This window comes from Passer montanus, unplaced genomic scaffold (assembly GCF_014805655.1).
Source record: "Passer montanus isolate IOZ18808 unplaced genomic scaffold, ASM1480565v1 scaffold182, whole genome shotgun sequence".
NCBI classification, from domain to species: domain Eukaryota; kingdom Metazoa; phylum Chordata; class Aves; order Passeriformes; family Passeridae; genus Passer; species Passer montanus.
Genome location: NW_024365604.1, coordinates 267074 through 285985, shown reverse-complemented (window position 1 = coordinate 285985; position 18912 = coordinate 267074). Strand labels below are relative to the sequence as shown.

Here is an 18912-nt window from a genome sequence, read left to right as displayed (position 1 = left end):
AATGACTCAAACTTGGATTTCTGTCTTCTTTTATCCTCCAGAAGTAGATGTCCAACTTTTGAAACAGACTTTAGCAGCAGGAAGGAATAATATCAATATGTTTGTTACTTAAGCACAGTTTTGGTGGGGTTTGGGTAGCCTCTGTAAAGCTGTTACATTTTATAAATTGCATCATAAGCAGAATAATTTCCGCTAGTTTTTAAGCAAAAGCCATAAAAACTTACTGTCACAAAAATCCAGATGAGAAACCTAGCTTTAAGATTGCCTTTCAGATTGCCTTTTTGCTCAGCAAAAATTTTTGTAGGGACATCTATCTTTGTATCAAGACACAATCTGGTATGGCATTCCATAGATGTGCCAGCGCTTGCTGGCAACATGCCTGCTGAATAGAGTGGCAGGCACAACAATATGGGGGTTGAGGGTCAGCATTGTTGTCTACTGAATAAAGGACTCACTAATGCCACAGCAAACTTAAATTTGGATCTTTTAAGATAAGAAAAAGAAAGTCGGAATTGCTCTGTGATGATGAAATACAAATGTGTGCCAGAGATACTCAAGGGGTTACTAGAGAGGAAACTGGGATATGGTGGGGAAAAACTTCACCACTGAAACACCATGGTCTAAACTGCACTTTGTATCCAATGATTAGGATACACATTGCAAAGTGTTAGCCAACAGTTTGTTAAAATACTCTAAAATAAGAGTATGGATTTTAGGTATATATATTCTTCTGAAAATAAGGCTTGAAAACTCAATGTCAATTTTCTCTCCTCAAAGCTGGATTACTCTAACAGCTACTCATATCAGCCAAGTGAGCACTTCCAGATTCTTCTGATAACACATTTTTACAATCACCTTTGTATGACTATGTAATGATTTACTTTAAGTCACAGTGCTTGTGAGGAAAACAAATACCAGGAATACAATTAATAAATGCCATTTCTAGCTAAAGCCTTCAAGGAAGAAATGCCTATCACGGGTAAAGATTCCACATCAACCACGTGATACAGAAAGTAACTACACCCTTCATTAGATAATTTCCTCTTGTCCTATCACCTGTTACTTGGGAGGCACCTGATTATAACCTGTTTTCAGGTAGTCGTAGAGTGTCGCCCTGATTTTTTAAGATTTTCTAAAGCCTTCTGATGTTTGCATTCTTGTATAAAACTTTCTCACACACTTTTCTGTAAACAACTTATTGTTTGCATTCTTTTATGGAGGAGGAGAAATTTGATGGACTGTTGGTTTGTCCAGTGTCCCTGGAGAGGTGGCACTTTCACCCTCCAATCCTCTGTCACCTTTGGAAATCTATAAATGTAGGAGTCAGAAAATAAACTCACTCTTTTCCCTGCCTGAGAGCAGCAGTGTGTCTGCGTCGTGTTGTCTTGTGTCCTGTAGCGACAGTAGAGAGCCATCAGAGCACACCTAGAAGTTTAACTCCCAGTTTAGGGCTGTATGCATGCTTGCCTCCTCTACATAAGCAACCTGAAGCAACGGGATTGAAAGTTTTTTGTGTTACTGCACAGCAGCAGGCACACAAATTCCCCAAACACCACAAGACAAGCTGTGCCAGGATGCCAGGAGTCTGAGCTGCACAATTGCACTGTAGTTGCATGGGATTTCAATCATAAAGGCTCTATTAGTATTATAACTGTACAAAATAAATCAACAAAATCCCATTATGTGTCACACAGCTTTTGTTTCCTACAGGGAACCTAATGAAGGATAGCAAACTATATGGAACAAGCAGAAAGAAGTAACTTTGAAGCAGCAGGCATCAGTATCAGTATTACAAGATGGCTCAGAAACACCACAGACTCCTTTATTACTCACTCTGGCTCCATGATCCCTTTAAAGGCACTCAAATAAGGAGACAGCTCCATACACAGATCAAGTTTACAGAAGTGAAGGAGAATGTCTGTGCGAGGAAGCATAAAAGTGGTACAGAAAAAAAAAACCTAACGCTGTTTAATTGCATGAATTCTTAATGTGTTTTTAACATAGACGGAAGGTGATCTTCATTTCCTCGTCACACCCTCACCACACAAGAACCCAAAACCTCATAGCTAGTCACTGAGCCATTTCAAATTTGTTGTCAAACAGTTTTAGAATACTTTAATACTTTATATGAAATTATCATTAAGGTTTTTAAAGGGTAAGACAAAGACAGAGGATGCAACAAGCACTTTCTAGTTAATTTAGAATTTATTCTACAATCTGTTGCTTTCCCCATATATTCAAATTTTCATATCCATGCCTTTCTCAAAACAGGCAATTCTATATAATCTTTCATTACTTATCCTGTACATCCACAAGTGTTTTGTATCAGATGACAAAACTCCTCTATCACTTATCAGTCTTGGCACTGTACTTTAGCTAAAGAGAATTAAGTCTGATTTGGTATTAAACTAAAAAGAAAAACACTCACTTTCTTTAAGTTATTTAGAAATCAGAGAGAGCTGATTGAATTTGACGATAATTGTGCTGCTTTTGGAGAATGACAAAAAAGTGATGACCAGCAAAAAATACAGCTGTGTTAAAACAAGCTATATTTAGCACTACATGAACAAAAGCCAGTATTTCTCTCCTTCATCATGACAAGTATGAAACAGAATGCCTGACAGCTTTCCAGGGGGCTTTAACAGCTACTGCTGATGCACTGCAGAAAACAGATGGACACCAAAGCCTATTTGCACTATGTGCTTTCCTACCATCCAGTTAAAGACATTTAAGCAAAAAGACATAAATTACAATTGCTCTTTCAAGATGCTGGTTGAAAACAGATGCAGCATGTATCTGAAGTTTGTTTTCTTGCTAAACAGTGGTTGGTTTTAAACAACAAAGTAATCCTAAAGATCCATTAGCAAATACAGTGGGGAACCAGGCATTCAGTGGTAGCCCTATCTTCAGTTTTGTCAGTCATAATGTTGTACAAACCAATAATTAGAACATAAATAATAGTGCCCATTAAAGAAATCAACAAATTAAAATCTGACAACTTGCTTTTGAAAAAAAATAGTTTTATAATGCAAATCTGCCAGCTAAACACAAACGTTTATCTATTTATATACAAGATGCAAAAACAACTTTTAAATACAATCAAAAAAGGTTAAATTGTTTTAAATGTTTGTTAAATTGTCCATAATAATCTTACTAGAATATTCCCAAAAATGTATTTCACTGATAGCTATAACTAATCATATTAAAAGTGTGAAATCATATATTTTTTTCCCATGCCCTCTGGTATATCCCATACAACAACTGTAATGCTTGTCTGTGTATGGTACCTCCAAGACAACAGACATATCTTCATCTTTCCAGCAGCTAGCTGACCTCACTGAAGAGGATTTTTAGTTGCTTGCTTGGTTGTTAGCTCACGCTCAACACTGAGTAATACTGACTGCCATTCAGACATACTTCACCTATGAGCTCCATCTGTGTTTTAATTACTATAGCAAAAACATCCACTACACCTACAATGGCTCCATAGTTATGTAACACTACAAGATAAAAACTCCTTTAACTAAAGGAATTTATCCATGGTAGTCATAGGGTACTGCTTACAGAGGAAATGGTTAAAATATTGAAATATTGATAAAGTTTAATAGCTTCCTGAAAAATAATCGTTTTCTGTAAAAGTGGATGTTGAAAATGTCTTCTTAAACTCTCATTCACTCAATAAATAAAAGTGCAAGCTTATAGTTTACACACAAGTACAAAAAGAATAATATTATACTTGGGTCTTTATCTTCCTTTTTGAAGCATTCTTCTTTAAACTTCACCAATAAAGCTTTGAAGGCTACGTTAACAATAAAGAATCTTATACTCTGTTGTCCCACATAAACCTGATGAAACACTGAAAGATAAAAGATGTAACACACAACTGTTAAACATAACAAAGAACTGCATAATATTCAATCACACTTGACGAGTAAGCACACTTATTACAGAGCTCTGACACATAAATAAGGCTAAGAAAAAACTGATACAAGAAAACCTTTCCCAAAGAACACCAAGGATGAAGAGTATGAAACACTTTAAAAAAATAACTACATACTTCTCTATATCTCTCTGTGGGTATCATGTGAACCCTATATATAATTTAGATATATCTTAAAAGACTAATTCAAAAGTGTTTCCATGGAATTCTATTCCTAGTGCTTCCATGATACAAGTAGCTAATTCACCACAGGTTGGGAACCACAGCTCATGTTCATGCAAGGCCTCTTGTAACCATGTCAAGAACTAAAATCAAGCCCACACATACCAGGGCACTGCCTGCAACAAATCATCACCACCCCAGTTCTTGCAAAGTCATGCTGCCCTTAATAAAGCTCACCAGAGAAAAGTACACACCACAATTAAATTGGACACTTCAAAAATCTTACTCTGGAGTCGACTATCAGGTGGAGTATTGCCCAATTACAATATCTAATTTAGTTACAGACAAACAGAAATACAATACTTTCCACTTGTAGTTTTTACAAGGTAACTCCTATTAATGTGTGAGCTACTGCAACCAACTAGTAAAATAAAATATACACTTTCAAACTTACTTCTAATTGAAAGACAATATATTTATAAAGCCTCATTAGCTCTCAAGAACAGAAGTGCTTTGTGATTTTTTTTTTTAGCCGGAGGAGTTGAAAAACAAATTTGTATTGAAACAAAGAAATTGCCAAGTATCACCTTCTTAGGATGAAAGTAACAGGTTAAAATTCTTTTACTGCCCCAAACAAGATGGCCTCACATGGCTTTCTTATGTCCCAAGATGCATAATTTGCTATTTGACACAAACATACATGAAACCAGACAGTCCTCTTTCCAAGATTTCCTGAAATCACAAGTTTGGGACCAAGTGTCTTTCTCCCTTTTGCATCTTTAATAGAATGGATGGTATGCTTAGCTGTTTGCATTCCTCTGTTTTTCTTTAATGGTGCCAGATGACCCTCACAGAAAAGAAGAAACTGAATCAGCCTTTTATCTCCCCTGCAAAGCCATTTGCTCCTTAAGAATCTGGTCAGTTTAGAAGAGGAAACAGCTACTATTTCCAGCAGTTTTGCAAAACTGCACTGATTCATACTCAGACAAACTGATTAATTGTTCCAGGATCCTTCTGTGAATTCATCTATGTGGTCCAGGATGGGGGATAAGCCTAAGAAAAAGCACTCCACACTAGTCTGGTCATTCACTGAACAGTTACCATATCCAAGAAGTCTACAGCAGTGAACACCTGAGCTGGCAGCCATGGAACTCCTGAGGCATTCCCGTTTGCAGGTAGGTTTCTTCAAAAAGGACAGGGATGGATGGCATACCACTAAATGGAGTATTTCACAGTGGTTCAGATTCAATCTAGATTTTTTAGGAAAACCTCTAAGAAGTTTGTACTGTGACATTCCTTCTGATGAACTGTACAGACTTCTTTAAACACCAGAATGTGGCAACACTACAGTTCTACAGTACTTTTTTGAAGATCTTGCTCCTTTTTTTCCTTTAAATACACATACCACTTCTGCAGAGATTTCTCTAAGAAAGCACTATGGAATAAAATACAGCCTTCAAATTATGTTAATTTTTTAGTTAAAGAAAAAACAAGCAAACAAACAAACAAACCACTCTAGAAATTGTACAGTGGCTGTAACAGTTCTGTTTTCTCATAGCAGTCTGACCTTTCTTCACAAGTGATGGATCCACTGTGCTTCTCATACACTAAAGCTTCTTTCAGGTGTATTGTAAGGAGAAAAGCCGCTAAGAGACTCCTTACACCAAGATTCACCAGCCTACTTCTATCACTCGGCTCTAAAACAAGACAAACACTCAGAGTGTCTCAGCATGTAATGGAAGTCATACATGGAAACCTTGCAGGAAGGTCCAAGACTACCAATCCTGTAGAAAACCAGATGGACTGGCTTAGTTCTAGACTTAAAGCTCCCTTTTGACTCCCACCCTTTCCCACCAAAAAGAGCTTACAGATCTACATCCAGAAAACAGAAAATAAGATTCAGGCTCAATGTAATGTGCAGCTTTCACTGAAGTACATATAAGTTGTTTTCAGCCAAGATTCCAGCAGCACCTCCAACTGAAGTAATTTACTTTAATACTAATTTTAGTGCATATAAAATAATATAAAAATAGCACTGTTAAAAAAAAAACCAAACCAAACCCTCACCTACAGCCTGAGGGAACACATGGTGTAAACTTAGAAACAGCATTATTTTATTGAATCATAAATTAATGCCTCTTTTAGATGCACAACACTGGGTTTTTTTTGTTTTATTAGTATGTTTACTGTAGAATTTGTAATTTTGTAGTTTCCTTATGCTGTTCCTTTTGTCCCTGCCCTCTTCCCAGATCTTTTTTACTCCTCCTTTAGTTAAATGCCAGTCTCACCCTGAACCTGCCTTTTTTCCAGAAATTTCCCTGTTGGTTCTGTATTTCTCCAAACTTTATTAGCTCACTGAAACTGTTCTCCTCCCTTGAAATTCTTTATTGCTTTATACATTGCATTCCCTGCCTTGTTTTTTACTCCCAATTCTCCTAATTTGTTAAATATTGTATCCTTCCCTTGGGACCTGACCCCATATATAAGTTACTGTCTGCCCCAGTTCGGGGTACTGGGACGCTGAAGAGGGAAAGTTTTACCATTGAATAAAGTTACCCCGCGACCTGTGTGCTGCTCTTTTGTTTATGCTGCGCTGTCACTGGTAGTTGGGATTCAATGAGGATTCAAAGTGGGGATTTGTTGCCTTCCCTGTCACCATCTAGCTGGGAGAAGGCTAAGAGGGTATGGAATAGGGAGACTGAAAAACACAACAGAACCTATACATGTTTGCATGTACAAATGAAGACGCTCAAAATTAAATTCTAAGAAAAAAAGTATCAGTGAGGTCCCATTTCCCCCACATGTAGAACACACTGAATACTGTCAAGGGATTCTCTTGGTTTTAAAAAAATTCTCCAGAATTAGATGTTGTAAATAAACATGACAGAGACAAACCAGCCAATTCAGACTAACAAGCTCTAGAGAATGCTAAAATGTTTTTCTTAGCATACTATTATTTTTGTTGTATATTTAGCTTTATAGTTTTTTCCTCTCAAAGATCATCTAAGCCACCTGTCACTACAAAATTATCATATTCACAGGATATGACAATATTCCCAACACCAGAAGGCAATATTTTCAGAACAGAATATATTTTTTGAAATCAATATGCTAGTTACCAGTCAATATGGAACGGAACTATTTATAAAAGCCTTGAACTTTGTAAATCTGTTCAGGAGAATATCAGTTCTTCCTATCTAACAGCTCCATCTGATTTATTATTATTACACAGATTTAAACAAACATGAGCATATGGTTCCAGACAAAAGAAAAGCACTTAGAAAAAAAACAGATAAAATTATGGAGATTGTTCCTCATTTTCATACAGCTACAGAAGGGAATCCCTGTATCTCTGGGGCACAGCTGAAGCATGATTTTTGGAATAATGTGGGAGGAAAAAGAAGACAAAAAGACACAAGCTGTTGCACAGTTGCTTATGGATTTTTCTACATTTTTAACACTCTTGATTAAATTATCCAATCTTACAGAAATACATGAATGCTTATCTACCAGTAATTACATTTTGTCAGAACAAAAATGTTAGGTACATTTCTGTAAGCAAATTCTAGCAAGATTTTTTCTATTGACTGAAATACGAGGCAAAACACAGAGCCTTCATCGCCTCATTCCACATGCATGTGTACAAATAATGACAGAAGAGACAGGATGCTATTGAGTAAACTTTATTGATTCTGAATGACTATGGATTTCCTCCATTATTATTATTATTAACTTCTGTGCAAACAAAGACAAGCTGCATGCTTTAAATATATAACCATGCAAAAATGCTTAAAGCTTTGTGCTGGAAGAAAATCTGGCCAGATCATGCAGACCAAGAAAGGCAAGGTGGTCTCAGCTCCCACATCCAGCCATGGTGAGGTTAAGCATATATCCCCACCAGGCACACAAAACACATATGTAATTGTACACATGACCAGCCATGGAGCAAGGAGGGAGGTAGAAGGGGAGGGCATCCTAATTTAAAGCCAGCACATTCCTAGCGTCAGCTCTTGAACTCAATTTCCTTGTTCAAACAAGATCAGAAATTTGTCTAGCATGTCTATCTGAATAGTAACTTCCCTAAGTATCAGGGAAAACATTCAGAAACTGACCACAAAATCTCATGCACCAACCAGCTACTTTTTCTCACAGTTGTACTTGAACAGGGAGATTTTATCTCCATAAAAACCCACCAAGATTTTAGGGTAAAGCTGTACTTACGGCTAAATTGATGCAGCAGAATATGCTCAGAGCTAAAGCTCTGCAGGGCAATTAAACCAGTCTTCTCTACTGCGACTGACTTTGTGAGGCCACAGATTCCAGTGGAAAGGGCTTATCTTGCCAGCTGGTGGAAAAGCTCTCTGCTCTGCTACAGACTAGGTTTATGTTGCATCAACCCACTAAACAAACGCATCGCATGACTGCTGTAGAGAGAAAAGAGCACCAGGAGAGCAAGATTACTCTTCTCAGCATTGAATTAACTTAGCATCCTCAAAAATTATTAGCATTACCTTAGATAATGTTCTAATCTGTTCTATTGTTAGGTAGTATAAACTGAAAGAATTCCCAATTTACCCTGTTCAAGTCTTTTTTTTCCTTCAAGAACTTCTTCAGCCCATGTTTAAGGTAACTATCTCTCTCTTCATCTTCATCTTTTTGATACTCATGCTAATTCTGTGATGTCCTTCTACAGGTCAGTACCACAGCATTGTTTGAAAAAAAACATGTTTCTTTCTTTAAAGTAGTTCTTACCCTTTCCTCTCAGTCCTCCTGTAATCCTGCTTGTTTTCTGCTCAGAACGGTGAAAACAGCAATGATTAATGACATCACTATAATGGAAGATCTCCAGAGTGCACCCAAACATGCACCCCTATAAATGACCTAACAGGATTATAGGGAAAGAACAAACAGAAACCCTGTTCCTGTAATGAACTGTTTGAATGTGAAACCCAAACATGGAGTCAAAAACTTGGTGGGAGGAAGAACAAATCAAACCCACTAATAAACATGAAAAAAAGCTCCCAACTCCCAACTACTACTACGTCCTTAGACAGGCATCATTAAAGAAACATATGTATTGCATACTGTTTGATTGTGTCTAACACACCAAACTGAAAACCAATCAAACAAAAAAACAATTAATAAACCCAACCAAACAAAAAAGAATGAACAAAAGCCCCCTAGCCTAACCTCCTAAGCTGAAACAGAAAAGACACACAATTCCTAAAGCCATAAAGGAAGACACTGTGAACAATCAAAAATTGCATTAAATATATAAACAGACTTTATTTTTTTAAGTGTCAAATGTCAAAGTTAATAGGCATCAGAACTGGAAGGGGAGTTATCAGTTTATCTAAAATATTATTCTTTCCTATATTATTATCCAAACTAACAGCTTAGGCAAGCAAGAGAGAGAAAAAAAGAGCATATATATCTTTATATTAGAAAGGAAAAAAAAAATCTCAGTACGCAAGGAATTAAAGATACTCAAAAGGCACAGTATTGTAACTAGACTGTCTTTCCAATTCTTCTAATGCATCACATCTTTTGCAATTAATAACATTAAAAACTATCAAATGAGTCAGTGCATACTAAGCATTTTGGTTAAGAAACATCAGTAGAGGCCCTCTTTCTCCAAAACAGACTTAAATGTCTAAATAAGCCAAGGAGTGTTATGATCAAAAAAATAAAAAACAGGTACAGGTTAAGAAAAGTTACTTGCATACTGCATATGCATGGGAGAAAGAGAGGTACTTGTGGACAATACATACCACCTTAATGTAGAATTTCCTGCAATATCAAAGCCCTTTCTCAATATGAGAAGGGCATTAATTGCTAAGTTACTGTTTTAATAATAATTTTCTTTTTAACTGAACATTTTTGTCTTAGGTAATACTCCTCATACTCCCATAATTTTGATCATCTTCTTATGATTAAAAATAAATCGCTGCAAATTTTAATTTGTAAAAACTTTCTAACTATATAATAAGTCAATTTGTTTTTACTTCAAGGATTTTTACTTTACCTTTTTTTTAATATTTATGAAAATTACCTCGACTTTGTCATTACATTTAAATTACACTAAACTATGCAATTGGTTCATTTAAAACATGCTTTATGCATTTAGTGAACAATGCAATGGAATAAAAGCAACACTGACACTTCAGTGTGAGGATACATAAAAACAATTCAATATGAAGCAACAGTCACTTACCTTGCAGTCTTATTAATTACTAAAATAAGACTAGATACCAGAATGTATGGAGAGAGGCCCGTGATCTTTAGTGAGGGCTGAATAATCTTCACGTAGATGCTGTGAAGAGCCCCTGTATGCATACTGACATCACCAGTGAAGGCTTTGAGGCAAAGGATACTATGGTAACCATGCAATGTGCTGAGAGAGAAGCCTTTAATTGCTTTAACAACTTCCTGAGGCTTGTGCTACTAGGTTTCCATTTGCTCAGAAAGAAATGAACGTTGCCACAGAGGCAGCGAGTGTGCTACTGCGCAGAAAAAACCCTGACCTGAATCCCGATTCTATTAATTGTGATGTGACTTTTTAAATTACAAGTGTCATAGCTTGAATTTATTATTGAAATCTAATATCTATAAGATCTGTCAGGAGTCAGAGGTCAAGAAGCAGTACAGTCAGGCAGTAATTTTATAAGCATTTCTGTTTTCTCTATTTGCATGCATCAACACCTTAACACTGATATTATCTTCTTCAAGTCACAGAAGAGTTTTAACTGTAGAACATTCTCTGCACTAGGGGGTAAAACACTGTTCACAACGAAACCTAAAGTCCAGCTAATACTAAAGCTCAGGTGTAATATAAATTGATATGCTGTGAAACAAGGTATTTATCCTGGTATCATGTCTCGTTCAACTTCAATGCCTACTAGTCAGTAGATCACTTAGGAAGGACAAAACTCTGGGAAATATTACTAGCAGTGACACGATATGGCCCAAAGACAGCTGAATAAGATTATTTTGGCTGTTTTCCAGAAAACTGAACTACCATCTCTTCATTGTGCATACAAATAGCTCAGCAGATATTTGTTTTCTCAAAACTAAAGAATAACCACATGACTAACAAACCAATCAGAATTACAGACTTTGTTGGGATTCCCTCAGTTTGGAGATCTAGAAGGGTCACCATAAACAGGTTTTTTAATCAATGTCATTGTTTAAATTCTAACATTAATCAAGCCCTTGTGAAGAAGTTTTGCTTTTCCACTTAGGCTGAAAGTTCTGATCATCAGATGCATAGATTAGGAACACCACTGAGCCAACCATTTCCACAACTAGACATCATTTGGTCTTGCCAACCGAATTTTACACTCTTATTTTTAAAAAGCACAAGTGCAAATACCCTCAGATGTTTCACATACCTGCTTTTCATAGGAAATTTTCTGTACACACATGGTTTCAAAACCATTGATCTAAGGAGCAATAGTGTATTGACCTCCGCCCTAGTATCTTTTTGTATATAATGCTACACACACTTCAGAGAAAAGGCAGAGAGAGAACAGTAGAAAACAGATGGAGACTTGCCTTTATCACAAAGACAACTCACTTAAGTTTCCGCTACCTGCAATGCAGGAAGTCATAACAATGTTGATCCTATGTTGAGACCAGTATTATGTCTCCAATGGACACTAACAGCACTAACCCATGCATAAATAGAGAAAAAGAGCAGCTGAAAACCATAGCTCAACAAAAGCAGAAGACTGTACCCTCCAACTCCACCTTTAGAGACTGATGTTACAAGAAATATAGCTCCTGTTAGGAAACCCAAGTCAAAAGAGCCACAGCAGTTGAAACTTCCTCTAAAACCAAGATATGAGATGTAAAGGTGCTTATCACCTCAAATTAATTTCCAAGTTAACAGCTTAAAAAAAAAGGAAAAAAAGAAGAAAAAAAAACCACACCAGCCTGAAGCCAAGTATAAAAGCTTGCTCTAAAATTGAAGCAATAAACTTCTAACTATTGAGTGGAAAATATAATTACAAAAAATTAAAAAGAAAACACACATGATTTTAAATTGCTAGATGACACACTCAGCCTTTAAAGCGACATTTTTCCAAAACACAATTCCCACAATCTCTGTCCTGTTTTGGGAAGGGGAGGATCAGACAGTAGCTGCAGATCTAGTAAATTACATCCAGCCTTTCACAGGATGTAATTATAAATAAATCCAACGCCTTAATTGTTTGGATTTAGCAGCTAAGTTACTATCTCAGTTTTTTTCCAAGTAGAATCTCAGGTAGAAGTATTTTTCTGGGCCAATTCCACAACTTCCGGTTCATCTCTAGTTAACTCACTTGACTGCTTTAAAAACTGAATAAAAGGAAAAGCTTCATTGTCCATAAAGAGTAACTTAATTTAGTATAATTAAAGGGTTAGTATAACGTCAGGGTCAGTATATACAACATCCCTCCTGTAAGTGCTACACAAAACCAATCAATTTAGGTTAGTAAAGTAGGGAGACAGGGATTGGAGGCAGATTAAACATACCAGATAACAGTTTTTCATTCTTAGTATTTCTTTGAGCTGAAGAAAGTCTGGTTTTAAGAGGGAAAAAAAAAAAAAAGAAATAAGCAGTAATTTTATTTCTGTATGTCTGTGGACAAGCGCAAGCTTAGGATGTCAGCACAGAATAAGGCTGCAAATAACAATACAATGGCATGTAGAAGAACCATCCTGACATCATTTTTGAGGCCACATGTAATGGCTTCCTGTTATACCTAAACTTCTAGAACTATTATACTAACATTCCACAATCGTTCAAGGTTCTCATTTCTACAGCAATAGAAAGAATCACAGAGTAGCTCAAGCAATCACAACAGCATATTATTAATTCGTACTTTTATTAAGAGAGATTTCAACCTATTTCCTGGCACTCTTCCACAAATCTCTTCCTCTATCCAAGAGGGTAATCTGAGGGCTGGAGCACCTGTCCTCTGAAGCCGGGCTGAGAGAGTTTAGTATAAGCTGTTCAGTCTGGAGCAGAGAAGGCTACAGGGGGAGACCTTATAGCATCCTCCTGTATCTAAAAGGGGTTTACAAAAAAGCTGGAGAAGGACTTCTTTAGAAGGACATGTACTGCTACTACAAGGCGAAATTGCTTTGAACTGAAACAGAGTATGCTTAGATAGCATATAATAAAGTTTAGATATGAGGGTGGTGAGGCACTGGCACAGGTTTTCCAGAGACAGCGTGGAGGCCCAGTCCCTGGAAGTGTTCCAGGCCAGGCTGGATGAGGCTCTCAGCAATCTGGCCTAGTAGCATGTGTCCCTGTCCCTTGCACAGGAGTTCAAACAAGATAATCCTTAAGGTCTTTCCAACCCAAACCATTAAGCAATCCTATGAGTTCCTATAAAATCTCCCCTCCACACCGAAATCTGGGCATATGCCCTTTAAGGCAGTAACTGTCTACCTGCTAAACAGGTAGGTATAGAACAAGCTGTAAGAGGTACCAGCTTACACAGCAATGAACATTTACCACATGGTTAAAATATTGCTGAAAATAATAATAAAATAATTAGATTATTATTTGTCAAAACAGGAATGACTAAATTTGTATTACACATAAAAATCCATACTATTAGTATTATAAAATGTAAGGGATAACAAATACAGTTAAATTAGAAAATATTTTGCATTAGGAGATTTACTGTGTTTTATTTTATATATGTACAGCTGCAACTAAACAAGGGAGATTTCTATTTTCTACAGTGACATGTTGCCAAAACAGAGCTACAGTTCTCATCACAATCAACATCAGTGGCAAAAAGGAGGCAAAGAACACTCCAGCAGCAACTCTTTACTATATAGCATTGGTACCTGAACTCGGTCATACCATGGAGAAAACACTCACACATAAATAATACAAAATTGTTTACTATAAATATACAGAAATATAAAATAATCTACAGAAATTATATACAGAAAAGTATTTTAATTACTTCATGTGGTTCTACTATCAAGTCTCTGCAAATCTCTTAGCACCAGTTTCACTTCAAACATTTGGACCGGGCAGTCCTAAGAGGTTTTACAGAAATAGCATTAATAGCAGAATGCTGCCACCACTTCCTTTTTACAGACATTGCTTATTCCTGCACATATCTTCACAATAAACACGTTTTCACAATATTGCAATGTTGGAGAAGCGGATCACTATGCACAAACTTCTGGAATGACCACCACCATCATCAGTATCTTCAAGGAAAAGCAAGTGGGGAGAGCAAAGCAGCAGTACAACTGTGTTCTCAACAGGCCACCTTGTTTATCTCAGCCACACCAACCTTTTCCCCTCAAAGGCCTGTAATACATCCTATTTCTCTAAGTCTATGTATCCCTTTAATTAGCCTTCTTAAAAGAACATCTCCTGCCTGGGCAAATTTGCTTTATGTAAAACAGAGGGATAAGCTACAAAAATGAACACCAGAAAGAGACAGGACTTTACTTTTGAAATAGATACAATGTAAAGTATTAACAAGTTGTACCTAGGCACTGGTATTGATATGTTCACATTTGGAAAAATCTAATTGCTCAGTAGGTCTTCTCTACACTTCAAGTACAGCTCTGGAGATTAAGGTCTACACGTAACAGAAACACAAACAGGGTTTTTTTTGTAGAAAACAAAACTTCTTCCAACTCTGATACATTTATTTAAAAGAATTCTCAGTGTACACAAGAGGCATTTTTAAGTGCAAATATAAGATGTCCTCTTAAATTTGTAGGGGTAGAACATCACCATTTTTTGAGAGCAAAAAATGAGACACTTGCCAAGACTTCTGTCTTTACTGTTCAAACCTCATTTCATTTTACATTTCTGTATTTCAAGAAAAAATTTCAAAATAAATCCCAACTTTACATGATCTAAAAATTTTATTCATGCTCTGTCCAACTGTTCCTCAGAGACACTGAAAAAGAATCAGATATTAACCTTCTTCCACCACCTTAACTTTATGCATGCTGAATGACCTGCCTTCTGCAGCTCTGCCAATAGAATGATAACAGAGCTTTTTATGAAAATCTGACAGGAAAATTTCCTGATTTGCCCTCAAATATGGTTGGCCCTCAGTCATTAAATGCCACAATTTCTTTATTGCTTTGCTGATTTGAGGGCTGACTAGAAATGCACCAAAGATCAACTAAATGCTTCAGAGAACCAAATACCCATATTTCAAAATTCCTCATTCCACTCCACAGTCCTGCAGTAACTTCAACACTTTCATTCCAAGGAGCATGATCAATTTACACTGCCTCCAAACCTCAATGAAGTCTCAGTGACATGTCCATACCAAACTAATTCTGAAACCAGAAACTTATCTGAAGAAGGGCTTTTTCACAATCACCATATTTTCAGATGCCTGTAGCTATTTTTTAATAGCAAAATGAGTCATAAAAATACCTCAGCCTGCTTGTGGTACAAGAATAAATTACTTCCCATTAATGTTCCCAACTTCAAACTCTACCACTGCAAGTTGAAGTTTGGGACAGTGGACTTTTGTGAGTTACCCTTCCAGACAAGCAACCCCTAAATGAAAAGAAAATGTGAGAATTTGACATGTGGCTACAATCTCTCCCTTGTAACCACAAAATGTCTGACAGAGGGGTAGGTTAAAAGGATTAGAATGTTGGACCTAGTTTTCATTCTCACGTGATTCACAGTTTCACAACTAGCACATCTCCACGCTAGGTGTTTTACAATGAATGTGGTATTTCTGTCTTCCAGCAGCTCCTCTCTAGCCTCTACACAGAAATATAAAAGATCATTTTTAATCAAGGAACCCTTAATATTTAATTAGAACATATGAATGCTTTGCAGAACAACTGGTAGGCAAGCTGAGCAAGGCAAGACACATTTACTAATTTAGCCCAGCTGAGACAAGACTTCACAGCAAAATGAGCAACTTACTCTCCTGGCTTTTTTTTTATTCTGGTCCTATAGGTGAGCAAATACAGTTTATGGTGAGCAAATACAGTTTATGGTGGAAGCTTTATTTTTATTTGAAGATGACTCAAAATGGCAAAATTTATTACAAGACAACAGATATTCTTGATTTATTCAATTAAAACAAAGAATTTGTACCACGGATTGTGAAATGAAAGTTATGGTAATCATCTCTGCAACCAAGAGCAATACAAAAAGCTGTAGCATTTTCTCAAATAAGGTTTCACATATAAACAAGAAAGCATAGACATAAAAAATAGATGCCACTGCATCATGTCTTTGCTAATGATTGCTCTGCCCTATGCATAATAAACCTATGTAGGTATAAAAAATGAAAATCAATATATCCTTGGAGTAAAAAAGTATAGAAAATTGCTTTTGATTATTTATTTTAATAATTTATTTATTATTTAAATGGAGCTTGCTTTGTCAGTGTGCAGAAAAAAAGTAAACAGAAGCAGAGAAGATATTTTCTCTATAGTATATTGGAAAGAAAGATGCTAAGAGAAGCAGAACTTTAACTGATTCAAACAAATCACCTTTGTGCTTATCTGCATGTAAATCTATTAGAAGATCCCTCTAGTATATTAGCTGTCTTTTAAATACAGCAACGTAACCTACATACATTTATAATCCTTGGCTGAAATATCACAATTTCATGAAAAACATATGTTTTGCTTATATATAAACAGTAAACTGACACAGAAAACAGTGCTCCAAGGCAGACAGATGACTGCAGCTGCTCTCTCACATATTAGACAAAAGCTAACGTGTTGTAGCGTGCTTTTATACTTTGTAATAGTTTTGGTTTTCTATCCCCTTGTTTTCCCCAAATGATGTACCCCTTTTTTGTACCCCCTTCCTCTACCTGTGTAATCATTCTCCTGTGTTGAGATCATCCCCCAAATCCCCGCCCTGGCTCTCTGTCAGTCACTCAGCATCCCATCCTCTCTATCTAGAACTTTCAGTCAAAGTCGTCCAGTGATTAGTCCGAGGCCAGGGGTCAACCCCCTAAGTATTATTTTATATGCTATCCCAAATGTCCATCCCTAAGGTTTCATCCCTGAAGGGTCTTTATTGGTCAACAAATGCATCTACCTTCGGTTTCCTCCCGCCCTTTAAATGTAACCTTGAGATTCCTTTTGTTTTACTCTGAGCAAGACGCATCACTGAGGTGCGGGGATCCCTCGGGAGCTCTGAATAAACCTTGCACTGTCCCCCTGCTGAGAGTCAGCCTTTATCCTCTACCGATGTCTCCAGTGTCTTTTCTGATGCAAAGGCGACTAGCCTAGCTGCCCTCGGTACCCTCGGGGCACCAGAGAGTGTCCCACTGCTGTCGGCCCCTTCGGGGCTGCCCCCCCGCCGCTGTCTTCCAACCCGGGACTAGCCGTGATTCACTGGGAGGCACCCAAAGAGACGGAGACCATAACCCAGAGCAGGACATGAAACTGACAACAGCAGAAATCACCACTACTGAAATAAACCAACTCCACTGAATTACTGCATAAAATATTTTATATGCATGTAGAAGCATATAAGGAACCGTACTTGAACCAATCTCTTGGTCTCCTTATATGCTAGAAAGTTAGAGGAAATGTAATACAAAACATCATGACACTATCAAATCCCAGGGGAAGCAAGGAAGACATACAGTTGATCATGTCAGGGAATACTTAAACCAGCTGAACATACATAAGTCCATGGGTCCTGACAGGATGCACCCATGACTGCTACTCTTCATAATCTTTGATCAATCATGGCATTTGGGAAAGGTGCACAAGAACTGAGGCACCTGTGAGGGTGAGTTAGGAGCTCAGTGAAGTTGTAGAGAGTGTAACTTTGGAGATTTTCAAAATCCATCTGAACATGGTCCTGGGCAACCTGCTTTAGGTGGTCCTGCTTCAGCAAGGTGGGTGTCCACAGTGAGCTCCAGAGGTCCCTGCCAACCTTGACTGTTCTGTGATTCTGTAAAGAAAACTAATAATTACTTTATCTGTCACTAGTTATTTTGAACTGGAAGAGATGTATGCGCAAACACAATGAGAAAACATTAACTAGTTCTATGTAATTTGTCCCGTGGGACTACACATACATAAGATGAGTCCCCAGAATCATTCATATTATCTTAAACATGAAGTTTTGATTTTTCATTGATAGTTTTATTTGGTTTACATGCCCAAGTACTAGTAGTAAGGTGCCTGCAGCGGGGCTTCTGTGAGGAGAGAATGTGCCAAGAACACACGGTACCTACCACATGACCAGAGCAGGGGACTGAGCCCTTCAGCCATGAGAGCGGTACCTCCAGGGAAGTACACTTACAAAAATGTTGCACACCAGAATGTGAAAACCACAAGTGAGGGACAACCCTGCAGACACCAGGGACAGGAAGAGAGGAGGAGGTGCTTCAAGTAGCAGGGCCTGCAGCCCCTGAAAAGCCCCACACTGAAGCAGATACCATCCTTGCAACCTTCGAAAGACCCCCTTGCAAAGCAGCTGGAGATGCCCTGAAGGAAGCTGCAGCACACCGGGAGTCCATTCTTGTGTATTTTCAATTGGCAATAAATCAAATTAATTTTCCTCAAGTCAATCTCTTTGCTCATGATGGTAACTGATGAGTGCATCTCCCAGTCTTTACCTTGAGCTGTTCCACCTCTATTTCTAAGCTCATCCTGGTTGGGGAGGGAGAGTGAAAGAGCAGCTGTGTGGGGATCTGGTGAGGCCAACCAAGGCCAACCCATACCATATCCCATGAAGATTTAAAAATAAACAGGCCATACTCAGGAAGTGATTGACACAACTGTTCAGACTCTGATTTCACCGAAGTAGTAATGCAGCTGTGAAACAAGGC

The 18912-nt window shown here is 37.5% G+C and overlaps 1 protein-coding gene across 15 annotated transcripts in view; it reads right to left on the bottom strand.

Moving 5' to 3' along the window:
• PAM (peptidylglycine alpha-amidating monooxygenase) overlaps positions 1–18912 on the bottom strand; it is a 115422-nt gene that overhangs the window by 80174 nt on the left and 16336 nt on the right. For 2 of the 15 annotated variants that reach the window (XM_039705678.1, XM_039705681.1), the window contains exon 2: positions 8324–8526. The exons of 11 other annotated variants lie outside the window; for them this stretch is intronic. The gene's annotated coding sequence lies outside the window, so the exon portion shown is untranslated. Of the gene's footprint in view, positions 1–8323; positions 8527–10316; positions 10336–18912 lie in introns of those variants that run through there. 2 more of the 15 variants (XM_039705680.1, XM_039705679.1) reach the window with 2 other exon arrangements.